Below are 27756 nucleotides of genomic sequence, written 5' to 3' on the forward strand. Positions count from 1 at the left end.
ACCCAGGTGTAATCTTCTATTCAGGTTACTGACAGTAATGTGATCTCATTTCATGTTTTTACAGATTCAAGCACAATTAGGTTCCAGTCTTGACTGGTGCCTTTGGAATCCACAGAACATGAAACTGTAAGTGAGAGGATGGATATTTCTTTTTTCCCCTCAATAACTCTCGCACTGCTGTTACAGTGGGATCACAAACTAATGAGAAACACTAGATTACAAAATCCAAAAATGATTTTTTTCCATCTGAAAAGGGATGCTGGTTTTATCAAAGCTCCATAAATTAGACCCCAATACTTTTCATAAGAGAGCATGAGTGGCCCACTACACTGCCTATACATACAGCAGCATACAATACAAAATATCTATGACTTCACTCCATGTGGCTAAAAATGAACGTTGCATCACAGGATGTTATTAGAGAATGAATTGAAAACACTTTACTCTGCACTGTAGCATATCTCAATGGTTTCTTTCCAAAGTAGACTTTCCAAACAAGACTTCATGTTGCTGCAAAATGTTATAGATCTTTTTGCAAAATTAAGAGCTTGACATCCCTTTTTTGTGTGGGTGCATTTGGGTTTTTTGTTGGTTTTTTTGGGGATTGTGGGGGTTTTTGGGTTTGTGTGTGTGTGTTGGTTTTGCTTGGATTTTTTTGAGGGATGGAGTGGTGGTGTGTAGTATGGATTTTTTTGCTAAACCCTTTCAGTTCTCATCCTTTAGCTTTTCTAAAGTTCTTGAAATTTCTTGCCTTTAGTTGCTTTTTTTCTTTTTTCCTTTAAGTTCCATCGCCTTGCCATAACAGTCTTCTGGGATGATTGCTCTGCTGACAAATATAAGCCATCTATTGTCTATGGCCTGAAGTATTTACAAGGGGGACTACTGACTCCTTATCAGGGTTGAGTTCTATAATAAAAGCTATGTGAGAAAAGTAACTGCCATGCATCTTTCAGTAGGTCAGCTGTTCTCTGTTGATTGATGTATCTCTGTTGGTAACTTCTGAAATGCTGGAACCCTGTAAGGCTCTTCAAACACCTCACAAATCAGTCTTGCAGTTTTTAATGCTTCCTCTTTTCCCCACAAATGAGAACTTCCCCATAATCTTTCTCTGAAATTTTTCTAAAGTGACATTTGCATGCAGGCTAGTATGAGATTGTTTTCAGTATAAGGTAAACTTACAGTTCTGTGAAGCTGTGTTGAGGAAATGGTGTAATTTAAATCTGTTGGCTTTCAGAAAGGAGGGACTGCTTGAAAACAGTATGTGCCTATAACATAGGCAAATAGATGCACACTGGTATGTGTAATGAGCTCTGTAGTTGTTCTTGGGCTGCCAAATCAGGATTTCATGATGCTTTGGAATACAATGCATGAAAGTCAGGAGCTGTGGGGTTTTTCCTACTTAAATTTCAATTTGTGAAGTTGTTTGGGTTTTTTTGTGAAGGGAGGGGGATTGTTTTTTTGTTAGTTTGTTTTCTTATGGCAGGCTATATAATCAGTTAACCAAGTGACATAATAAGCTTTAATATATCCTCAAAATAATGATTGCACCTGAGCTGGAGTTAGTGCTGCTAAGGGAAACTGCTGGTTATCATCACTGTGAAGAAACAGAAGCTGTTAGAAAGTGCCTACCTCCTTAAAGCAGAAAGATAAAAATACCCATTATGCTCACCAGAGTACCACTCAGAAGCTCCAGTTTAAGGGAGGTAGAAATTATGTCCTTGTGACACAGCAGAAAAAGAAGAGAGAGTGCCATTTTGGAGGGGATGTAGGCAGACACGAAAGACCTCATCTGCTCTATCAGCATTTGTCCACGGACGTTGATGGGGCTTAGAGATGCTGTTTATAGAAACATTCTGGTGTAAACCAGATTTCAGGGACCTGACAGATGTCTAGAGTTCTCTTTAAACCATGTGCATTTCCTAAAGAAGGAAGTCTTCCAAGGTGCGAGACCCTTTCAGTTGGCTGTCAGCATGTCTGATGTCAAAGGGTGATTTAAACAGCAGAAATACGATTGCCTACACTATTCATACAAGTTGTGGGGTTGAAGGGATGTCAGTTTGGGTTTTTTTGTTCTTGGTAGAGTGGTTTATATCTCTTCCAAAGTTTCCATTTATTTTCTAAAATCTGTTCTGGAGATATAGAGGCAGTGCTAAATAATGGGATTTACTGCTATTAAAAGAAGAGCACAGTAAGACATTTCTATACCATTTTGTGATTTCTGTATGTCAGATATGCACTCTTTTGCAAACAGTGCACTCTATTTGCACCATGTTGCAAACTGTTTCAAGTATTAACCAGTACAGGATTTGGGCTGTGCTTGTTTTGCTACAAAGATGTATTCCATATTCCTTTGTGTAACACCAGTGCCTCATCTGATGAAAAATAATGGCTTATTTATTTTTAATTTGATTTAATTCCAATTTGATTCTGGAATAATCCAGCTGATTAAAGAGAAGCACATCACTCTTGTGTTAACCAATATTTTCTACCTTATTCTCTTTCACTGTATTCTATCCTTTTTCCTTTTGATTTATAGAAACACCTGTTTTATTAAAGTCCTACACTCTCCAAAGATCTTAGCATTTGATATGGTTGATTTTAAACTTCTTATGGTTAAATTAATCTCCTGGGTTTTGATGGTTCAACTCTGAAATGGAGGGGTAATGGATCAAGGTGAATCAAATGGATCAGTACATATGCAAATCTAATATGCTAAAGAGAAAAAACAGTGTTATCAGGGACTTTTCCGTTTACATTCTTTTATAACAGCAGAACTGGTGAAACTACTTTATGTCATTTTGTCTAATATGTCTGTATTTGTATAGTTTTCAATCTTTTTTTTTGCTATGATATCTATCTGTTTGTTAATTGCATAAATGCCAATATGCTGGTGATTCTATGAAAAGAAAGGGGGCAAGATGGAAATACACATTAAAAAGTAGCCAAGGAATTCCCTGTTTATTTCTGCTATTCTAAAAATGCAGTTATTTTGGAAGTGTGACTGTTTACCATTGCTTGAAAAGGTGGAAATTGAAAGATCTGGAGACTGAAATTCCCTCTCTCCATGAAATCAGAAAGGTCATTGTCAGCAGAGCTTGTTTCACTCATGTTGTTCTGCTAATACACCTTAATCTGTCTGGGGGGACCTGAGCTAATGACAGCTTTTCTGCTGGCACGGCTTTGTATTGCTTCTATTGCTCTCCTGGTTTCCTGATTTGGACACTCTCTTGCTATAATAAATTCATTAAAAAGACAGTACTCATTAAGTTTCTTCATAGATACTTATTACTGTAGACATAGAGATACCACTGTGAAGCTAATCCATGTCTTGGTTTGTGTTGCAAGGTGCTGGTGGCAGGAGACATGTTGAGTTACTGGATTCAGCAGTTTTAGGGCTTCTCTGTTTTATGCTGTCATTTCAAGCCTGACTGTGTTGAGAATATGCAGAATCTTTATTTGCTCTGCTGCTGATTTGCCCTCATCCTGAAGGTAAAGGATTTAGACCGAGGAGGAGTTGATCAAGAGGGCTGCTCACGTAATATGATTTTTCACTGAAATATATGTGATCCTGCCATGGTTTAACACTGGCCAAATGCCAGGCACCCACGAAGGCCACTCTCTTTCCCTCCCCTGCTACAGCTGGGTAGGGGAGACGAAAATTAAACAAAGGGTTCATGAGTAGAGATAAGGAGTGGGAGAAAACACACCAAGGGCAAAATAGGCTCATCTTAAGAGATACAAAGTGCATTTATTACTAACAGAATCAGAGGAGGATAATGGGAAGTAAAAGAAGCCCTTAAAACACCTTCTCCCCCAGCCCCTCCCTCCTTCCCACCAACAGCACAGGGAGACAGGGCATGGGGGTTTTGGCAGTTCATCACCAAGGTTTTCTTCCACTGCTCAGGCAGAGGAGCCTTTCCCTGTGAGGCCGTGGGGTCCCTCCCACAGGAGGCAGTTCTCCATGAATTTCTCTGTCACGGTTCCACTGTCACAGGCAGCAGGCCTGCCACACCTGCTGCAGTGTGAATTCCCCCCACGGGCACACAGTCCTCCCAAAACTGCTGTGGCATGGGTCACTCTTCCACGGGGTGCAGCTCTCCAAGGACAGGCTGCTCCGGCCTGGAAGCAGGGCCCCTCTCTGCACCGGGTCTCCCACTGGATCACAGCCCTGCCCAGGCATCCCCCAGCTCTGGCATGGGCACCTCCCCAGGGGCTGGGGGTGGATCTCTGCATCCCCCTGGATCCCCGGGGGCTGGGGGTGGATCTCTGCATCCCCCTGGATCCCCAGGGGCTGTGGGTGGATCTCTGCATCCCCCTGGATCCCCAGGGGCTGTGAGTGGATCTCTGCATCCCCCTGGATCCCCAGGGGCTCTGGGTGGATCTCTGCATCCCCCTGGATCCCCAGGGGCTCTGGGTGGATCTCTGCATTCCCCTGGATCCCCAGGGGCTGGGGCTGGATCTCTGCATCCCCCTGGATCCCCAGGGGCTGGGGCTGGATCTCTGCATCCCCCTGGATCCCCGGGGGCTGGGGGTGGATCTCTGCATTCCCCTGGATCCCCGGGGGCTGGGGGTGGATCTCTGCATTCCCCTGGATCCCCGGGGGCTGGGGGTGGATCTCTGCATCCCCCTGGATCCCCGGGGGCTGGGGGTGGATCTCTGCATCCCCCTGGATCCCCAGGGGCTGGGGGTGGATCTCTGCATCCCCCTGGATCCCCAGGGGCTCTGGGTGGATCTCTGCATCCCCCTGGATCCCCAGGGCCTGGGAGTGGATCTCTGCATCCCCCTGGATCCCCAGGGGCTGGGGGTGGATCTCTGCATCCCCCTGGATCCCCAGGGGCTGCAGGGGCACAGCTGCTTCACCATGGTCATCACCAAAATCTTCAGAGGAATCCTTATTCTTCTTCTTTGCATAGTTTTATATATTTCATCTTTCAGAATTGAAGTGAGACAGTACCATATTTAATAAGCATAAACTTTATCCCTGGTATTTCAGGAATCATGGCAGGGCTGATTATTTCCATGTGCAGCATCAGTAGCAAGTTAACCTCACAAGGAATAGGATAAATCCTTGTATGCTAAGGTACCTGCTTGTGACTTCATTTTATTGCTGGGAATCAGGAATCAGGATACTTTAATATTGGGTCTAACAGTGACTCTGGGTCCTAATAATTCAGCATTTCAGATCTAGATCACCAATAGTAGTGTCCTTTCTAGACAGTGTGGTGGAACAGCTTCTACCCTGAGTCATTTTCATCTGCAGCTGGATGAAATATAGCTTAACTTCAAACAAGAGAGAGGCTGATTTACAGCAGGCAGAAGTGTAGCTATATATTTCATATATATTTTCAACACTGAGTTTTTCATAACTAAATGCCATATCTTTTTCCAGGCCTCCTTGAATGTGCAGAGTCTACAAAAATTCAGATCATACAAATTGCAGTACCAGAGAAAATTGTTCCAGCTGCCTGCTCATTCATTCATTCATTCATTCAACTCAGTCATCCAAAACACACAAGGAGGACTGTAGAGGTGCCATAAGTATCCTTATTTTTCAAGGCTACAGCCTGCCTGGTCTTTGACAGAGGTTTTGTGACAGTTGCTTGCACTGTCCATAAACATATCAACCAGTAGTTCCTGGTTTCTCTTCTGGGCCTTTGTGGAGTGTATGTGCTTCACTGCCCCTGGAAGAATGGCCACCTCCCAGTGCATCTCAGTTTCTCTCCTTTAAGTCATTACAAGGTTAAGTCATTACAAGGTTATCTCTTCAAGGGATTATGTGGACATCTGAAAAAAAAAAAAAAAAAAAAAAGGGAGAATATTCTCTGGTACATGTAGCTACAGTCTGCCTCAATTTTGTGCTACAATTAGCTAGCTAGATTAGAAACTGAAAAAATGATAGGGAAAAAAATGATAGGGAAAAAATGAGAGAGACAAAGACAGAAAAATGAGAGGAACAAAAAGATAATTAATACATGTCAGAACCAGTGCAGAAGTAAACCTAGAAAGTAAAAAGAAAACAGTTTTGAGAGAAGGAAAAAGAAAAGGAGAAAATACCTGCAACAACAGAGACACAGACCCAGAGAGAATTCACGTCAGAGACTCTGAATCATTTATTCAAAGAAATGAGCTGGTTTTATACACTTCTTCAAGGCACAGTATTTCCTGACATGGTAATTCTCACTATGTGACCTGTCCCATGTTGCCATGTCAGCCACACATGTTCTAAATGTCCTTCCATGGGGTGATCATGTGCTGTCCATCTGTCTGTCAGCTTCTGGCAGGCTCCTCTTGTATATAGCTAAAGCCTTATAAAAGAAAGGCCTTGTAAAATCAGGCCTTGTTACTTTGGCTAAGCTAACAGCTAATCTGATAAATTCCCATGAGAAAATAATTATAAGAACGAGAATTAGTTTATATAACAATCTATTCTTGTGAGAGGATGGCTCACACCTCTGGGGAAGGAAGTTCTCTCCATGTGAAACGTTCACTTTCCAGGGGACAAATATGTAAACATATCCAGAAAGAGAAAAGTTTGATGGACATGTACACTAGCAATTACCAACCAATGAACTGAGTTTCAACTAATTGCTGACCAATTAGATTTAAACAGTGCCTTCTGATAATGATATAAATGATGATAATAAGCTATGTGAATAAAGATGTGGCTGTTCTGCATGAAGAAACAAGTGCCTTGTCCATCTCTGTTGTGATATCCTCTCCCGTAGGCCTCTGCTGCATGACGCCTCCTCCCCTGAGATCATGCAGAGACAAGCTGCTCTGAGTTGCCATGTGCTGCTACTTTGTGCTGCCACTTTGTGCTGCTACTTTGTGCTGCCATGTGCTGCCCTGTGCTTCTTTGTGCTGCCCTGTGCTGCCATGTGCTGTCCTGTGCTGTCCTGTGCTGCCATGTGCTGCCATGTGCTCCTTTGTGCTGCCATGTGCTGCCATGTGCTCCTTTGTGCTGCCATGTGCTGCCATGTGCTTCTGCAGGCACACCCCACAGCCTGCAGCTCAGCTCCATGCCATCTCCTCCCCCAAATACATGTCAGAAAGAAGGGACAGACAAGACTTGTATATCTGTCACTTTAGTAGCTGAATTTCCCGTAAACTTCCATTGAGATCCGATTAGCTCTGCAGGGAGCAATATAAGTGGGAAAGCATTAGATGTAACTGAACTTGTGATAAATCCTCCTGCAGCCAAGCATTAGTCAGACATATACTGATCTAATAACAAGTTGTGATTACAGTTTAATCCTGACTGGTGCTTTCAGAATTATGGATAAAATTGATCGTTTAGTGTTGACTTTTACAATTCCCCAAGGTAACAGTATGGGATTCTCTTTTACTAAAGGAATTATTCAATTTGAGGCTGAAGCCATATTACTGCACACATTTGACACAGCTGGGATCATTAATATTGTCATAGTGGTGTATGTGAACAACTTCTAAACCAGGCACTAGTCACATGCCATGTAGTAAATTCCTTAGAACCTTACCTAAAATCCAGGATACAAAGTTTTAAAACTTAACTGACTTTCTGTTTTTCAGTTTGGAAGAATCCTTTTTGCCCCACCTTTCCAGATGTGATAGGCATTGCACAAAGGCTTCATTCCTCTGGTGCCTGAAAGTGGAAATGCAATAGAAGAACATCTCTGATGTTTTTCATGATGTTGGGTATGATGAATTAGAGAAAGTAATAATTTATATGTGTGGTTGTTATTACACCTTAAAAATGTACTGCTCGTCATTAGAGATAAGTTTGTTTCTTTTCCTGTGGTATCTATGTGCATCTCTGTGCTTAGGATCTGTCATTTTTCATGGGTCAGCAAAACATAAAATTGGGCAGCCTGTTTTCTTGCAAATTGAGATTTAATTGCCCAGTTGTCTCTCTCATAAAGTATGTTTTTGAATCCAAATTCAGTTTTCTTATAAAGCTCTTGATTTTTGGTTCTTTTAGCCAAAAATTTAGCACTTTTTGAAAAATGTAGAATAAATTATTTCTTCTCAAGTGACTTCACATACATTTAAGCTTTAAGATTTAACTGAATTTATTTTGTACTGTAAACAAACACTATTGTTAAATACTTCTGTGCATATGTGTTTGATTTGCACTAGGGTCACATGCAGTTTATATGCTAAGATAATAAGGACACTTAGCACCAAACTTATTAGTAGAAAGAAACCTGACACTGACATCTGATTGGTGGAATTACAGAAGGTGATACTTGCTTAGTACCTGTGTGGGTAGTGATATATCTTAAATGGTTTATAACAAGGATCGTTACAGATACATATTTCTTTTTCCAAAGCTTAGTATGTTTTCTTTGTCATCATCATGACTCTTCAGTAATTTTCATAAGGTATCAATATATGCAATGCCAAATCATATATCCCTAGTGAGTATCCAGCCTGGCCTTGAACACTTCCAGGAATGGGGCATCCACAACTTTTCTGGACAACCTCTTCTAGTGTCTCATTACCCTCAGAGTAAAGAATTTCTTCCTCATTCCTAATATGCAAACTACTGTTTTTTAGTCTGAATTCATTCCCCCTTGTCACTACCCTTGTAAAAAGTCTCTCTCCATCTTTCTTGAAGGCTCCCTTCAAATTCTAGAAGGCCACAATGGGGTCACCCCAAAGTCTCTTCTCCAGGCTGAACAAACGCAGTTCTCTCAGCCTTTCCTTGCAGGAGAGGTGCTTCATCCTTCTGATCACTGGGTGGCCTCCTCTGGACTGTCTCCAACAGACCCTTGTTATTCGTGTGCTGGAAGCCCAGAGCTGGCTGTGGTGCTCGAGGTACACTTGCAGTTCCTTAGGGAGCATGGATTGTAATGAGGTGGATGTCTGACTTAATTTTTAAAATGTATTGATTGGGATAAAGAGATCATGAAATCTATCTTCAGCTAATAATTCCTATTAGTTTCAGAATAAAAAGCACCAAGAAGTGGAGAAGTAGTGGTTAGGTGATTTGATGATAGATGGAGTAGGTAGTTCTCTTTGCAGCTCTGTTTTGGGTCAAGAAAGAGATGCTAGGAAGTTTTTTGTGGAAAGAGACTAGAAGTGATGAATCCAAGGTGTAAAAGATGAGTGAGAAAGAGGAATCTGATCTAGTGTGGGCAGTGAAAGTGCAGACAGAAAAGCCTTGAACAGTCTGTCAGTTAGAGTTCAGCATTTGGTTATTGTTATATAAATGCAATAAAAATATCTTACCAACTCATTCCTGCAAAAGTGCAGCCTGTAAACCTCATCAGTATTGCAAGAATCTCTTGTATGATCCCAGAAAAGAGCTTATTAGAGCTTGGTGCACATTGCTGGCTAGGTTGGGGGAGGGAAGGTCCAGCCACAGTGGTGCAGTAAGTATCTTGTATAAATAACTAAAGCTTTGTAATGTGGAAGGAGACCTGAGGGCCTGAGGTCACCCATCTGGATGACCCAGCCACCTGGAGGAGGCACATCTGGCTCATACAATCATACCATCTTCACCCAGGATGTGCCACATCTCCATAACCCCAGGAGGCTGACTGATTTCTTTGCTCCTACTTGTCACCTGGGAAATAACTGGGATGCACACAATGAATCTGACCCATGGGATCCAGACCAGTGGAGAAATCAGCTCTCCTCTTTCAGGTCACTTTGTCAGCAGAATTACACTGGCTTTAGAAAAGTAAATCTTAATTTAAAATTATGTTACTGCAAATTGAAATGCACCCACTGCGGTGATGAATGTGGGTGGTTTTTTTTTTTTTTTCATACAGGCATAAAAATTGGTATTTATCTCTAATGGTAAGTGTACAGGCTATCACAATATTTATTTTATTTTCAAGTGTGGTGGCTTTTCTGCTGTCACCTGAGGGAGTAATTTTCTGCATAAACAGACTATCACCCCTGATTCTGTACTTTTGTGTTAATCAGCAAAGTGGTTTTTAAGATGTGTGACAACAATTGTGTTCCTACAAATGTGAGAACATAGACAGCATAAGGCAGTTTTTTAAAGTATACATTTATCTGAAAATCTCTTTGGTGAATACAAACAAAGCAAAAGGACCTTGAGCCTCCCTTGTATTGAGGTGATCTGTATGTTGCATCCTTTGAGACATTTGTCACTGTCTGGTGAAATGACCCTGTATATCAAAGAAAATATTTATTTTCAGACATTTTTTCACTGCCATGGTTTTGAAAGATGGAAAAAAAAATGAAGTGCTGAGAATTAGAATATGTTAGCCTAACTGTTGAGCAAAATTATTTTATTTATTCTAGTGTGAAGTAAACAGGATTCTGATTTTGTGTGATTATTTACATTCAGCTGTAATGTGGTTTGTTGCAAAATTGCTGTAATAAGAGTTGCAAATATCTGTCAAAGAGAAGAGAGTAGTTAGAAATAAAAACCTATGTAGGAAAACCTAATGCTGTGTATAAATATATATAGATCCTAGACTGCAAATAACCTGCACCTGGACAACCTCTCCTGAATGTTCCACCAAGTTCAGGGGTCCAATTAAATAGTAGAAGATGCTATCATATTTCTGGGAAGCCAGGTGTTCTGTAGCATTACTCAAGGGAACCCATTTAGGGGTGAAGGTATTATAAACATTACTCCAGCAGTGGGCTTCTAGTGATAAAATTTCTCCTTTAGTAACCAAGGGTAATCTTTCTTTCAAAGAAAAACTCCTGATGCCAGACGTTTCTTTTAGCAACAAGATAAATAATAATTACGTAGGTTTTGTCTGAACTTTCTGCTTCTGATAAACCAGTGGTTTATCCTATAGTTTTTTGAGCAATATTTTAAGGAGTGTTTTAGTGGGATACAATTTTGTTATTTTCTTATATATTTTAGGAATTATTTTATGTAATCAAGGTTTTCTTTTTTAATGAATGAAGCAAATACTTAAAGAGAACAGATATGCTCCTGTTAATTTTCTGTTAATTTCCAAGAAAACAGCTATCATAGGGAGGGTTTGACTTGTCATCTGGAGCCTTGCTATGTATTCCTATCTATAGATATAGCGTAAAGAAATGATAATAATTTAGATTAGGCATGTAACTTTTAGACAGCTAAAGCTTAGCCTAACTTCTAATTGTTGCTTTAAAAGAGTCATTCTTGTTGTTCAGAACCCTTGATTTCTTTCAATTGCATGTGATAGAAATCTATTTAAATCAAACTCTTTTCATGCTCTTGTTTTAGCAGCTGAAGAGCTGCTATTTGTCAATCCCTTTCACTAGCAGTGTCAGTATAAATTCTTTTATGCCTTTATTGATGGTGTCAGATGGTAGTTGGCAGGCTCATTGGTTTGGGGATGCTAAAACTTCATGTGAGAACAATAGGAAGTGGGGGATTTTCAGGGAAGAGAAATCCACCAAGGGTTTCTATATGTGTGCAGAGATGATCTTTGATCTGGAAATAGGTAAGGCACTTGAAGTACAGTGTAATTTCCTTGCTTTGAAGTCCTTCCCTGGCATCCTCTTTTGGCATTTACATCCTGGGATAGAGGATCATTTTTTTTATGTAGCACTGGGGCATATTTGTGTTTTTAAAGAAATCAGGCCTATTTGAACATAAGAATTAACAGCTCTAGACATGATTATTGGTCCAGTAAGGACAAAAATTGAAGGCCTGCGATTTTTACCTGAAAAAACTGATTTCCAGGGGATTTGGAGAGACCAATTCTTGACAGATTCATGGGGAAATAAATCACAAGGGAAGTGTTTGTTCCTTTTGTGTGGGCTGCAAGCCCCACAAGTCATCTGTTGATAAACTGTCTTCTGGGGAATGCTCTTCATAATTCCCTCTCCTGCAACCCAGGTATATTCCTTTTCCAAAGGGCTGACCCCACTGGGGCCTTTGTGGAAAACATAAGAGTGTGGGAAATGCCTGGGTAGGTTATGAACTTGTTTCCCCTTTGCTTGGAATCATAGATCAAAGGCTTCTGTAATTTTCACAGGTAGAAATACTTTGCTAGTACTGAGATCCACCTAATTAAATTAAGTAGGTGCTTCACAGTGTGCACACACTGCTACAGATGTGCCCCTGAATCCAGCACACAGGCATGGATTTTTTCTTTCCTGTTGTTTTCTCTTAAGTGTTTAGAGGCTGAAATGATATATAAGGGTGGGGGGTTGTTGTCTTTCTTGTTTAGAGATGCTAAACACTTTAATGGACCTCTGTGTTTTGTAGCCTCCTTTTTGAAACATTGTGGAAAAAACTCCTACTGTTGAAATGACAGAGTTTCAAAACTGTTTTTGTTCTATGTGCATGCACTTCACAAGCATAAAATAGAAACAAGTTTAACAAATATGACTTTATATATCAGCTGTGAACATTAATATGTTTAAATGCTCTGGGTGACTTATTGGACATATATAAGGGGTTCTTAAATCCATCAGTCTCCTTTCAAAATCCTTGCTGTTATAATTGTATTACTAAAAGTAGTGCCTACATCCCTGATATGGATTTTAAATATCCATAGTGTTTACTTAGAGATTATTAATGCACTTATCTTTAAGCTTCTGATTTTTCTAGCTCTCACCAGTTCAGATGGGCTTTCATTACCTCCAGGGATCAAGACTGTTCAGGTCAGGTGTTTTGGGTGATCTGGTTTTGTGTGCTGTACACAAGGTAAAGGTATAGGCAAGGTATTCATGTGCCTCTCAGAGAGAGGTCAACAACAGTGAAAAAGCAGAGGAATATATGAAGAGAATGTATGCTGCTCTCAGCCTGCCGCCATCACCTCATTTGAAATTGTTGCTATGAAGGACACCTTTAGTAGGGTTTTTGTGAACAAATTCCTTCTTAAAGGGATTCCTTAGGTGCCTTAATTTAAAAATCTTTAAAAAAATGACAGATAAATGCATGGAGATCTGTTACTCAATATCAAATATGCTGGATAAACAATGATGTGGTGTACTCAAAACTAATCTTAGAATTGGTAGCTAAGATACCTTGAGCATCCAACAGTAGTGCTCACTGCAGATAAAACACTGTGATGTCTGGTACTGGTGATTTTTAAGGTAGTTTGTAAAGTTATGTACGCTTGCTCATACAACAGTTGTCACAGGTGGCTTTTAGCTAAAGAGTTCATTTCATCATCTTGGTCATCATCAAAGAGGGAGTTGAATTCGGGAGGGTTTCAAAGATGAAAGTACTGGCCACTGTCAACCGATACACACTATTCCAGTATTACATATTTCTTGTCTTGTCCACAACAGAGAATATTCATCCTAAACCTCAGCCCTTTCCTAGCAGCCAGTTTCCCTGGTAACAAAGCCAATGACTCACTGAATTAGACCAGGGTAACTATGGAGCCATACTACTCACTTAATTTGAGGCTAAATTCTGATGTACCTGGAAATAGAACTGGCGTTAGTAGCATTACGTGATCTCTTTTTGGAATCTTTTTTCACTTCAGGTAGCTAATCCATGAGCAGTGAGCCAAATAAAGCCCCACCCCACACTTTGCCTCTTCCTGGGTTCAGGCCCCTGGCTGTCTTCTCTGTCAAGTGATTAAAATGCAAGGCATATCCAGTGATATGAAAAGATTTGTCTGTGTCCCTGAATCATTGCCACGTTGCCCCAGGATAAGGCTTTTTAGCATGTCTGAAAGAGGGTATGTGTCTCTTCTGCTAACTAGGACGTGTTAGATGAAGATTTCTCTCAGAAGTACCTTAATTCCCCTCTATATTTTTTTTCTAGAGAGCCAATCCCCTTATAATCCTATTGAAATTAGAGTTATATTAAACTAAAGTTAAATTAAGGCATATCTACCAGTGATACTTAACAAAGTTTCTGTGAGGATTACAGCACCAAAATTTGAGAGACCAACAAATCATGTCCTCCTGCTGTGTTATCACCTGGATGCTTACCCAGGCTTCAGGCATGCCTTGCAGCTGCCCTTGCCATATATCCATATAATGCCTTTATTTAAATCTCTGTCCCTTACAGGGATCCCTTAGCACGTAGTCTTTCATTTCTTACCCTCCATTCTCTCGGAATTAGAGGAACATTGGTTCAGTTCTTCTTTCTATGATTCTTTGCTTGCTTTTTCACCTGCTTTTTGTAGCAGTGCAATACTATCTAGCTTCATGTCAGCCATGGCTGAATTAAAGTTGTTCTAGTCAGTGCAGAATGCTCAAGAGGGAATAGCCAAATAATAAAGCAGCACATGATCTGTGTTTAGCAGTTGAATTTGCTCACTTCAGCTTGTAATCTGTAGCTGCTTTTTCATGATGCTGCTAACAAATATCAGAACTAATTGAGCATTATTTCTTGTGGGTTTTTGATAGGCCAACTATTTGGAGTTTATAGTACTGTTTAAGTCAATTTTGTACAAATGTTCAAGTTATATCTTGACTCAACACTGCATTCAATAAAAGCCAAAATTGGAAATACTTGTAATTAAAACATCATTGTTATCTAAATTGCTGCCCATCTGAATCAGGCTGAAGTGCACAGTGTGCTGATATGCAGAGACAGAGTTTCAGACTCTGCAAATTCAAACATTTCTATGTATTTCTGTATCAGATACACTCATTTGGTTGCTTAAAGTTTGCTTCTCCACACTATAACAGCTGGAGACTTGCTTTGCTTTAAAGAACATAAAATAACTGGGAAAAGTATCTGGAGTTGACACACACACATGAAATTCTGCCATGCTCTCGAGGCACCAAGCCAACACCAGAATGGCTGCCACAGCATCTCGGTGCCCTGACTCTTCCCCTGCTTGCCAAAATTAGGCTTGCATGAGTGCCAACATCTGGTGTAAGCCATACTGTACTTTGGATCTGTGCCTTGCCACCACCTGGAAGAAAGACTATAAATTAAAGCCTGGAACTGAAAGGGATTTGATTTTGTGAGCTGTAGGGAACATGACATTTCTGTTTGTGTCTGCTGCTCTGAGTATTTCACATTAGATAATGAACTGAGAGGACTGGATGGATCTAAATCTAAACTAACTACTTAATGATGGAACTTTTTATAAATTAGTCAACAGCAGCTAGCAGTCAAACCTAATGGCAGCAGATGGACTTCATGGTGTCTATTCCAAACCCTTTGCTACTCTGCTAGTCCCTCCAAATTCCACTCTTGTTGCAATCTCTTTGTTTTAAACAAGCACAGTTGCCTTCTTTTTCCTAATATTTGCTCAGCTGCTTTACCCAGAGGGTTGTATTGCAAGGGATTGCAAAGCTTACTCTGTGGCTGGACCACTGAGTCCTCACTGCCTTCATTGTCCTTCCAGCATACTGGCTCTTGAAGCAAACATCCAGCTTCTCATCTGTATTCTCAAATTTGATGAAGGATTTTCTCAGCATGCTTTTCTTTTTTGGGAGGTTTCTCATTTGTCTTCTGTAGTTGCATCTACATTGCCATCTGCCCTAGAATGCCAAGTCCCCTCATCAGGGCCTGGAATCTTCCCTTTCTCTGAGTTGTGTCCTTTACAACAGAGTAGGTAATAATAGAAAACAGGCCCTGACATGCTATCATTTAGCCTGACTGCAAGTATGAAACACAAACTCTACAGCATCTCTAACTTCACTGTTCATTTTTGGGCTTGGTTTGGGGATTTTTGGTCAGGGAGGTTTCTTTGGTTTTTTTGATTGCTCGATGGCTAGGATTTTTGTACGCTAGCTTGCCGTGTCTCTGTCCGTGTGTCAGTTGTCTGTCCATTGGCAGCAGCATGGTTGGCATTTGCAGCTCCCTGAGCTGCTGTCTCTGAGCTGCTGTTACACCTGCCTCTGGCCACAATGCTGCCTGCTGTGCTTAGGGCTCTTTTTCAGCTACTCATTTGTGAATCTGTTTCATAGGCCGGGGTCCTTGTTCACTGGTGGTTTTGGTGTCTACCAGCAATGACTTCTGTAATGGGCTGTGTCACACTACCATAGTCTTCCTGACATCTTTCCATGTGCCTTTGTAGTTCTGCTCATGCTGCAGGTTTACTCCTGCTCCCAAGGAGGAAGGTTCACACATCATGAAGATGGGTTGCTTGTGGTTTTGGGATAGTGTACTGAAGTGCCTCCAGGAGGCTGGGCAGGAGGTTTTCCTGGCTGTCAGACCTTGGGTTCTCCTTAGTACCAACCCTGAGCTGAGATTACCCCCTGGTACTTTGTGGGTGAATAAGGGAAGATACCAGTGAGAGCCTCTCATACTTGTTTTCACCATTTGAATTCTGCGTTGGCTTACTGCCTGAACCCAGGCTGGTGGTTGTCCTGTATCTTACAAATGGGATTCAGGGTTTTTCTATGACATTTGTTGTCCAATTCTAATTCAGGTGGCCTGCATAGCTCCTTACCTCTGTGCCTTATGACAGTTGTTGACAAGACAGTGTTAGTAACAAACAGAAATCACGTGACAACAGACAGCAATAAATGAACTTGAATGCTAATTTCCTGTGTTTAAAAATACACTAATACCATGTAGTTTCTGTCAAAATATGCTCTGAGCTTTTGGGGAGGATTCTGGGCATGAAGAAGCTGTATATAATTTGCTGTTCTTTCCATGTGCCAGGAGAAATCAGACATTATTCCAGAATACCCAGAATAAAGTATTGAAGTCCAATATTAGATTGCAGCTGTGAACATTTTGCTGTGGCAGTCTGAAAAATAGGGTATGCCCCTTACAATCTTTGCATGCCTCAGGGATAAGAATAGTGCAGGTGGAATCATCAAACCAAAAGACATACCCTCCCAAGACTCTTATTCCCTGGGGAGGCTCCTGTCCCTCATAACCAGCTAATGAGAAGTTATCTCTCTAGTAGGTCACTTCAGTTATTGCCATACCATGGACAGCTCCAAACTAGATCAGATACGGGATGAGAGATTTAATTTGTTTAGTAATTCATTTTTCCGAGGCTCTGAAGAAAATGAGTACATTACAATTGGTTTTATAAAAGAAAAAAAATAGACAGTATTATCACAAAGCTGATTCTGCTAAAACAAATTAAAGCATAACAAAATTCAGATAGGATTAAGCATGAAAAACTGCTACGCCATTTTAAAATAATTTGATAAAACACAGAAAAAATAACGGATTATTTCTCTTGTTCTTACAGAAAATAGTGCTCACCACTTCTGTGAGCATCAGACTTGAAACATTTCTAGATATCAGATATAATCAAATGGATGGGAATGCTTTAACTGGCATTTGCAAGTAGATGTTGTGCTCTCCTCATTTACAAAATCTTCTCAGATGTTGTACTTCAAGCCCTCTCTGGATATTTGATTCTGTGAACAGCTGCTGAGCATTCAGATTGATTGCTTTTCCTTCACATACTACTGAAGAGTTCATTTATGCTGCTGCAGTCTGGTGGGATTTATATTTGAGTACCATCCTGAGCCTGTGTTCCAGCCCAAAGCTCTTCTGTAGATTCAAAGTGCATCCACGCTGTTGGGCATAGCCCTGTGCTCAAGCACAGACCTTAGGAGACCTCGGGGGTCCAGGAGAGGCATATGCTGCGAGCTCTAAATGAAAATCTTTGGAGTGCAGAGAGTCTGGACAGGTCTATTCCAGTTTGGCAGCAGTGGATGGTCAGTGTAGGGCGCCATCCTCCATCAGCACAGCCCACAGATGGTAAAGCACTCAAATGCAAGGTGTTCTTATGCCAACAGAGGGAACAAACCAGTCACAACCAAGGACGTTGCTGTCCTTTATTATTCAGTCTGAGTACTAGCACTCAGTTACAGGCTCTGCTGAGCCTCTGGATGCAGACTAAATATTGATGCCCTAAAGACCTAGAAATAAAGCAACACACTTTGGAGACAATGTTCATATAAGAGGTAATATAAAGGCTGGCCTTCATTGGAGGCCACCAAGGGGCGGATATGAAAAGTCCCCCCCCCCCATGTGGGGTGAATACAGTTTTGTAAGTTTAGCAAATTAGCATAATTGACAAAAATCTCCAATTACGGACATAAGTGGTGAGGAAATTCCCCCTTTTGGTTCCACCTCTTACTGTAGCCTCCATTTAGATAGGAACTAAACTTTGTTTGTGAAACATGTCTCAAAGAGCTGGTTTCAACCTTGGCCCCCAGGAAGAACCATGATAGGTTAGGAGCCTTGGATGTCCTGGCTTGGAGCCTCTGGAATGTGTTTTGTCTTTCTACCTATCAGGGTAGGGAGAAGTACGGGGGCTAGCTAGGAGCTATATAACTGCACAACAATGGAGCTATGAATATATATGAAGGAAATATAAAAGCAAAAATCATTCTGGCATCAATAGGCAGCAAGCTCAGCAGCCCACGTGTGTAGACAACACATGCCCTCGCTACCCCCTCAGAGGCAGCACTGAACAGGCATGGTCCTACTTGCTGAGTCCACCAGGCCCAGATCTTCATGGAATCTTGGTATGGTTTGGGTTGCATCATCTTGTTCCAAGTCCCTGGCATAGACAGGACCATGTTATACTAGACCAGGTTGCTCAGTGCCCTGTGCCAACTGACCTTGAGCATTTCCAGAGACAGAGCATTCACAGCTTCTCCAGGCATGTGTCTTCACATTGCTTCAATAATTGCTGTCTTCACAGTGCTTCAATAAGTTTAAAACTGGGAAACAGTACTCAGTTCTTTTCCAAGATCTTAATGCCAGCATGAGGATTTCTTTTAAAAGTAATTCTAAAATAATTAATCACCATTTTATTTTTCTTTTACATTTATTTTTCCTTAGTTTTAAAGTTAATGATGCAACACTTAAGACAAAAGGTGTTAGGCAATATACACTGAAGAACTTCTTCAGCCCCATCCAGCTGGTGCTTGGTTTTTAAAAGCAATGCTTCATTTAATTTAATTTTAGAGCTGAACAGAAGCCCCTGTAACTTCCCTAGGGACTGGGGCAACTCTGACTTGTACCTCTAGAGCAGTCATGGAAAGGTGGCAGTCTAGATATAAAACTATATTAAAAATGAGGCAGCTGCAATAATTACATAGCACTTCTCTTTTCTTGTGCCAAAGTCTCAGATTAGATGAAGGAATAAACTGGATTTCTACCAAGATGAGTTGAAGTGCAGCAAGGCCTCGGTGTCAGTAGTGCCTGGCTGCAAGAAGGGCTGGGCTCAGCTCTCCTGGCTGGTGTTGGAGATCCCTGCTCCGGAGAGGAGCGTGCTCTGGGCTTTGCACCAGTGCCTGCCTGGCCAGAAAGAGGGCACCTCTTGGGGATGGCTGCCCCCCACATCAAGGAAAAGGCCCATGTGGTTGGAGCTTCTCTGGTGGTAGAGATGTAGGTCACAAGAGTGTGGGCTGCAGGCTGTAAAAATGATTCTACAAACCCGGTGAAAACTGGGAATGCCTCTGTGAAATGTATTTTATCAGTCTAAATTTCAGTTAGTTCTAAATTACTAATTATTCATCAGTCTAGTTCTAAATTACAACAGATTAAAGATGACTCAGAGATCCTAGGCCTACACAATTTCACATTGTGACTCATTTTTATTATTACTTTATTTGAAAGGAATAAGGAAATGTATTTGAAGCCACAAAATTTTTATTATTCTTAATTTTTTCATGATTCAGTTGTATTAAAAATATGCCAGATTAATGGAAATATTTGGAGACAGATCTACCCTATTCCCAACACCTTCTAGCTAGTCATTCTTTCACATAATTTCTAAAAAAAAAAAAAATTATAATCAAATCAAGACAGTCATTGGAATACTTCTTTCATTTCCTTTTGGAAAGCCATAAAGCCTATTTTCTTAGGCAAAAATTTTCTTAAATAATTGTGATTAAAAGCACTGGTTTCTGTGGTTATTTTACTGCTGAGATGCTTTGGTAAATGATGAGACTTTTAGGCTTAGCCATCAATATTGCCACACTAGTGAAGTACTTCTGGCAGCTACCACACTTTTGAAGTCCTTCCTACCCTTTTTCCTATGTTAATTCACAGGAAGCCGTTTTCAAATTCTCAAATTAGCAAGAATGTTTTCTAACCAGATAATAATTTGGAAATTAATTTTACATTACATAAAATGTAATAAAAAAATGTAAACCAATAAAATGTAATTGTGGCTGGGCAGGTTATACTTTAAAAGCCAACTAATCAGTATTGAATAGAAGCAGCAATTTTTAATGCATTCAATATTATTGCAGAGGCTCTCAGGCAGGGGCACATTAATTTTCACATTAGAGATGGGCTGTTGGAGAAAATATTTTAAACAGCAATGCTTTCTTTCAAGGAAGGAAAGTTCACCATTTTTACTTGACACAATGTTAGGATATTTTGAATATTGCATTTTCTGCCAGCATATTTTAATAGAGGGAAACTTAAGGATAAAATTCGGTTTGTTACAAAATTTGGAAAGTTGTAATGAGCTGTTGTCTAGACTTCTACAGACTGGAATACTGAAATTAATGGATGTAATTTAAACACAACAACCTATTCAACTGTGGGAGTGGGAGACTGGTTTTTAATTCTTGCAGAGGGACAGAATGTAGTATATATGGTAAGAGGGAAAGCCAGTTGTCGTGATGACTCAGCTTGGCTCGTGCACATCATCTCCCTGGATATATATCATGCAGATGCCAGCCAGCTGCCTTCTCTGTCCACGTTGGTCCTGTGCTCCCTGGGGCTTTGAGATTTAAAGGGGTGTTCTCTTCACCTGTTTGTGCAACTCTCCTGTCCATACCCACATATAGCCAACTTGTATTCTCTTGTCTAAAGCTGTCTTCCATTACTAAATTGGCATATCTTAAGGTGGATATTCTAGAAGGGCTTTCAGCATGTCTTCCAGGTTTATCTCCTGCAAAATGTCCTTATGTCCTGAATTTTACTGTGAGCCCTCAGTGTATTTGTTTGACCATTCATTTAAATGCCTGATTCAGGGTGTGTTGCTGTCACTTGCCTCTTTTTATAACTTTTGTTCTTAAACTACGGACTCTTCTACTGCAGTTTTGCTGATACTGGCAGCAACTTAAATGCTGCTCTTTTATTTGCTTCATTTTTTGATTGTCAGCATACCAATTTGTTCTCAGATGTAGGTGTGTAAGAGCACAGAGAAAAATAATCTAAAACATACTTCCAAATTCATGGAAGTCTTTTCTCTGCAAGCAACCAACTTTACTGACAGTTCTTTCTGACGATTTTTAGTTATTAATTCCAGTCCAGTAGCATTAATGGGTCTGAAGGAACTCCAAATGTATCACATAATAAATAAAAAGATATATTTTTACTCCACAAAATACATAATGTAAAGACATTCTCCATAAAGAAGAGAGGTAGGACTAGGTTGTTGGGTTTTTCCTGTGCAATTCCAGTAAGGTGAAATGTGCCTTTTCTTGTTAGAATGCAGTGTAAAATCTCCCCACATGCATATTTAGGCACATGGAACATGCAGAAGAAAGCTCAGAAACTGGTGTTGATGCCAGTCTTGAAATCCATATCCAGCTATTTGAGATAGGAATAAGCAATGGTTCTACATTTTCCTGCTTTTCCATGTCTGGTTCTGAAAATATCTGAAAATATCTAATCGTAAGTCTTGGAATCATAGAATCCTAGCATGATTTGAGTTGAAGGGACCATAAAGATCATCTGTTTCCAGCCTCACTGCCATGTGCAGTAGTTCCTTTGCCTAGACCTGGTTGCTGAATGCCCCATCCAGCCTGGCCTTGAGTGCTGCCAGGGATGGTGTAGAAGGCTGGGCAGTAAGGAGTTAATGCATTGCTATGCCCCAAACTCCGATGATCATTCAAGCAGTCAAGCTAGAGCAGGACGTGCCTGGAAAGCTGGGGGCTGTGCCAAGGTAGAGCAGCACCTCTCTGGAGCCAGTTTCCCTGTTCAGGTCCATGATGACCACACAGCTGTGCGGTTGCAAGAAGCAGGGGCAACAGCAGTCATGTTCCGGGGGGACCAACCAAGGACCCCAAAGCACCCCACAACCCTTTTCAGAAACTCTCCATCAGAACACTGCACATGCCTTGCATACATTGCATCAGACACAAAAAATCCATGGGGGAAGACTTAGGCATTCCCACTGCCAGCTTGAATGTATACAACTTGATGAACTTTTTGTTTTGTGGACGCCCACTCGCAGCATATCAGGACTGTGACCATCACTCTGACCACAGACACCGAAATTGCATCCATCAGGTTTTGTTGCTAGATCCACAGATATCTTTCCTCTCCACTATCTACTATCCACTATCCTTTCCTTCACTTTCTTTTTTTTTCCTTATGCATTTAATGAATTTTCTACTTCTATAGAAAATAACCAAAATGGCCACATACGTTCTTTCCACTGCAATTACATAGTTTTAAAATAAAGCTTCTTCATATGAATGCTGGTCATTCAGTGTTGTTTCACTCTAATTCACCCTCAAGGGATTTATTAACGGGAACCTTAGTAACCCTGTCTTAGATGTGGGTTGTAACAGATGAGGCATCCACTGCTTCTCTGGGCAGCCTGTTTCAGTGTCTCACCACCCTCACAGTAAAGGATTTCTTCTGTATATCTAACCTAAATTTCATGTCTTTCAGTTTGAAAATGTCTCACTGGTTTTATGATAACCTCCAAAATTCTACTATTACCCTGTATTAACAAGAGGGAAAATTCTACTATTATTTCTCTGGTATAATTGCTCTTCCCAATGAAGCCTGAATAAAGCCTGAATTCTGTATAATGTTGATACATTGGCTCATTTAGAAAAGCATTGTTAGCAGCTGATTGCTTATATAATCTTCTTGGCAATTTTTTACGTTTAGGTTGTCCTTACTTTGTTACAAGGAAAGAACATAGAGGTTTTTACTTCAATTGGGTCCATTAATTTTCTGAAGTCATTTGGACAGCAAGGTATTTAATCAATCTCCTATGTGGTTACAATGAGATACTATTTCTAAAGAACCTAAATTGAGTGCTTTTATTCTAAGGTTTAAGGCATTCATTAGAAACAGGCCACGTTATCCGTGAAAGATTAATACCTGTATGAACAAGGAGTAATGTAATCAGGAATGGTAGTCTTACAGCGTCATAAAAATGGAGCTAACTAAAAATCATTGTAAAAGAGATGCAGAGTTTTAAACAAACCTGCATCACCGGTTCTTTTATCATTAACAACAAATTAAAACTAATTACTTTCTAATGACAACACTGTCTGATGTTCAAATCATACTTTGTAGTGATTATCAACGCAGGTGTGGAGCAATGGGAATGCTCAACTAACAGGCATGAAAGACATGAATGATTAGAATTAGTTCTATATGTTGAGCTAATTTTCTTTCAGATTTTTGATTCTGTATGGAAGCAGGGGGGCTCACACATCCTTTTCTCCCCAAAGATGTTCTGTTCAGACACTTTGGTGATTTGTAGGCATACAGCATTTCTGCCAAGTAATCTGAGAATGTATTCAAGCTGGATACGCTTCTCTGAAATTCTGGAAATAATGATAGAGAAGGTGAAGAGCAACTCCAAAATTTCAGATGCCCATTGAGCTTCCTTTTGTTAAATTTTCTAATATTATGTTAGAGAATCAAGAAGCTTTTGAAACAGCCAAGGAAGAAAAAAATTGAAATCAAAACTTTGATTACGGTTTGCTGCAGTCTCTTTCTAATCAGTGGGCTTTTGATTTTGCTCTACATAATGTGTAGAATATTTATATTTGCTGAATATTTATTTTTCTGTTTTTTCTGTATGAGCGCTGAATGCTCTTGCTGTCATACATGGATATAATGGAATTCAATTCTCAGTCATATTGGTTAGTAATAACATCAGTTTTGTTTCAATGTTGTTTTCTATTTCACTGAGACCAAAAAATGGTCAACATGGCTGGTCAAGCAGGATCTTCTTGACTCCTAAATATAAGTGGGGAAAAGAGCTCCTAAGGAGAAAAACATTCCACAGAAGAGATTTTTAAAAAGCCACTTTACTGAACTGATCAATAAATATAACAAAATAATATCTGTAAAAATGATCTTAAAGAAATATCAAATAAAATTTTATAAACTTAATGGGATGTGAAAAGTCCTAACACTGGATATTTTATGAGGTTGAGACTGAGATGTGGTAAGCTGAAAGGAAAGAAGTGTGCCAGTGTGTCATTGCACCTGCTGGTGGGAACCTCAGTGTGGGTTTCAGCTCAGTTTCAGAGGAGCCCTGCTCCAGGACTCTCAGGACCCAGGACATTCCTGGATGGTTCAAGCCCCTGGCCGGGGGCTCAGAGACCTTGGCACAGAGTCAAAGACACCTGTGCCTTCGATTTTAACCCATGGAAAAAATTTCCAGCTCTGAATGAAGATGTACATGCCACGAGAGTTTAAGTAGAATGATAGTAATTTGTCACAGGGTGAAAAAGTTGAATTTTGGGGTTTTAGAATGGGGGTTCAAGAGGCAAAATGGAGGAATTTGGGTGTGTCCTGTCCTCTCTTCTCCTTCTTGTCCTCCATCTTCTGCTGGGATGGTGGCACTTTTGGATTGGTTTAGAGTAGAGACAGACTGTCTAACACAGGTGATAGGTATTGGAAAATTATTGTAAATAAAGTACATGTAGTTCTTAGTATGAAATGTTAACACCACCCCAAGAATGGGCAGTGTGCCACAAACCAACCTGCCAGACAGACCTCAGCGGGTCGGAGGAAGAAAGTATTAGATAAGAGAAAATAAACAACCTTGGAGATCAGAGCCAAGGAATCTGGACTCCTTCTTCAGTTGTGGGGCTGGGAAAAAAGACTAATACCTCACCATTTCAGCAACACAAAACTTGAGACAGGACAGAATGCATCTCTGATTACGCGATCACCAGTATAAGGTGTTTTATTTCAACTACAGTAAATGGATGTAATAAGGGGTGTGTTTATTTTCTCCTGGCTGTTTCTAAGCATGAAGATAAAGAGTTCATCCTTCCTACAATGCCTTGCTAAGGTTTTCTTTACGTTCTCCATTTCCTGATTTTTCTTTCTGACTTAATTGAAACTAAAATGTTTTACTTGTAAACCGACACATTACAAACATGTTACTAAACAAACTACAAAAGTGATTTTTTTCCAGTGTTACCTGCATGTATTTCTAATTTATTTTTAGGATACCAAACATCTCTTGGTTTTACATTTGCACAGATTCTAGCAAAAGAGAATAGTATGTGACTTGCGTTTCTAGATATTTCTCAAGATCCACACTTTTCTCATGGATATTACTAGGAGTAGTATCCAATCATTGACATTTTTATGTGAGTCCAGCTCTCACTTTAGATCAGAGTGTGTTTGTGCTGGTCATGCAATGCCAAAGATCAAAGCTGAATAGAGGCTTGGTTCATGCCAGGACCTCTCCAAGTAAGGTGCCAAGAGGATGCCTTAGTGTAGAACCTCCTCTCACCTCAGTACAGGAGATGTGTTGGGAGTTGGTTTAGTTGGCTAAACTGTACTGTGCTCCATTGGTCCTCTGACATCATCTCCACAAACACGACTGGGCTTAGTTGTGGGGCAATTATGTATTAAGTAATTAAAGCTACCATTCATTTTAATGAAAGTTCTAAAACTTCTCATATAATTGATGTCAGTCTTGTCCAGAGGTTAACTTTTGTGTCCACTGGAAAAGAATATAATTCTCAGTGACTGACTTACTGCTTCCTCTTCCTGCCTCAGCACTTCTTCTCCATCCCCACAAACAAATAATCAAATCCTAAATGGCTTGAAAATAAATTCTGTGCTTTTAAACAAATGTAAGTTGAAATGCAGCAGAGCATTTTCAGATCCTTCCCTCTGGAATATTATAAGGAGCACAATGACATCATTTTCTTGAAAATGTTAGCAGTGGAACAAGAATTTTCATAAACAAATGAAGGTAACTGGGTTGAATGTCAGAATATAAATGCAAATTTTGATCAGGAAATCAGTTTCTTCTTTGTATTCATATGAAACACATGAAAAGTAGAAAGTTGCTCAAAACCAGTTGCTAATACAAAACCATTGATAGCAAAATTAGTCTTCTATGTGTAGCAGTGAGCTGTGAGACATTGAGACGCACCGTTCTGTCATGGGTTTAGAAATGCCACCTGGGTTGGAACCTGCATTCACATTTACTTTTCAGCAGAGTTGCACTAAAAAGCATTCATTAATTGATGTTATTAATATGCTATCTTCCTGTCTTCCTTGCCTGACTGAGGAGATCCACCTGTCTCCATCCCACAAGTGCTGATTTAATCATGCTGTATTTAGTCATGGTATGTTAGAAACACACAACACAAACCCGAGTGAATAGTGAAACCCCCAAAGGTGTGAAGTGCTGCAGAGGATAGTGGAGCTAGTAGCAAACTATGCCTATCCTGCACACTGTCACTGTTCCTCCAAGCAGATGCCAGTGTGCCTGCAGGATCAACCACGTGGGTGAAGATTTCATGTCCATATTGTGAAGAAGCCTACTGGGACGTCTTACCTCCCATGAAGCCAGTAACTAATATGAGTGGTGCTAAGTAGGTATTAATAAAGTGATTATGTACCTTGAGCTATTGGCTTTAATTTGTTTTATTTCAAAAATAAATAAAAATTTAGAAAACTAACAAAACCATGTAAAATATTTTCTAGTGAGAAAATGATTATTGAAAATGTAAATAAAATTATGAAGGTTTCCTGTGGCTTTTGATTTTCTGTGAAGGACAAAAAAAAAACCTTAGTTCATTAAAATTTCCCCTACTTCTCTATACTAAAAATCAGTAAAAATTTGGATTTCCATGGGGTTTCATTTGATGTTTTGTGAGATAGATCTATCTGAATATTAAGGTAGTGTATTGAAAGACAAGTGAAGCGTGCTACTGCTCTACTACCAGCAAGGGACCATCATTACAATTTAATCAATTTTCAATACGTTGTAAAAAAGTTTAACTTTTATTTTCATAATTTTGTTTAAATTAACATTAAGGGAATGGTGTCCCTTTAAAACAACACAGTAAGCATATAACTTAGTATTTCAATTTCTTCTCTTTAAAAAATAGTGGCAAAATAACCTTGCTGTGTTGCTGTAAACACATATCCCATTAGCTGTAATATATTTATGTATTTAAAACTGCTAATAGCTTACAATGTGATCGTTATGGGTAATACTCTTGAACAGTACCCATCTGATGTTTCATTACCTTTTCCATAAACTGCAGCAACCACTCAACTGGATATCAGCCCCCATACACAGAAGTACATGAATGAAATTAGAATTTACATTTTCTAGTATATTTTGTTCCAAGGTGCTTGCTTTTCTAATTCATCCATTCTGCATTCATTAGAACTGTAGCAGAGTTTAAACAGCCTGTGAGTAGCCCTTATGTGCATGGAGTCTGAATGGCTGAGTAATCTAACTGGACAGTTAAGGATTTTCTGTCTAAGCTGACTGATGTTAATTTTAATAATCCTAGACTTTTTCCCCTTAATGTTTCAGAGAGTTACTAGCAGAGTTCAGTCTTTTTTTACCTTGATTAGGAATAATTTTGTATGCCTGCTGATCCCTATGATAAGGAGTTGCTTTGCTTGAAAAAAAATGTAGTGTAAAGATGATGGTAGTGTAAATGTAGAGGGATGATTTCACACAAGAATGTTTGCTTTTGATGGCATATCTACAGTACCGTATTTTCTGTCTCAGTTAATCAAAAGTGTTGTCCAAATTCCCAAAAAATAAAAGCAGGAAAATAAAATTACAAAACAATAAACACAAACCAACAAATAACTCACAACAGTTTTTTTGCCAGATGAATTTGGAAGCTTTTATGGATTGCTCACTGCTGTGAAACACAAAATCCAGAACCAACATGTTCTTAGGTATTAAGAATACATTAATTTTGCATTAATTTGTACCTTAATTTGTAGCC

The 27756-nt window shown here is 39.9% G+C and overlaps 1 long non-coding RNA gene across 10 annotated transcripts in view; it reads left to right on the forward strand.

The window, feature by feature from the left end:
• The window catches only part of LOC135303928 (uncharacterized), a 77412-nt gene that overhangs the window by 14478 nt on the left and 35178 nt on the right, over positions 1-27756 (forward strand). For 7 of the 10 annotated variants that reach the window (XR_010365345.1, XR_010365347.1, XR_010365349.1 and 4 more), the window contains one exon: positions 65-126. The exons of the other annotated variants lie outside the window; for them this stretch is intronic. This is a non-coding gene — a long non-coding RNA (uncharacterized LOC135303928). The remainder of the gene's footprint in view (positions 1-64; positions 127-27756) is intronic. 10 annotated transcript variants of the gene reach the window in all.

This window comes from Passer domesticus, chromosome 6 (assembly GCF_036417665.1).
Source record: "Passer domesticus isolate bPasDom1 chromosome 6, bPasDom1.hap1, whole genome shotgun sequence".
NCBI lineage: Eukaryota > Metazoa > Chordata > Aves > Passeriformes > Passeridae > Passer > Passer domesticus.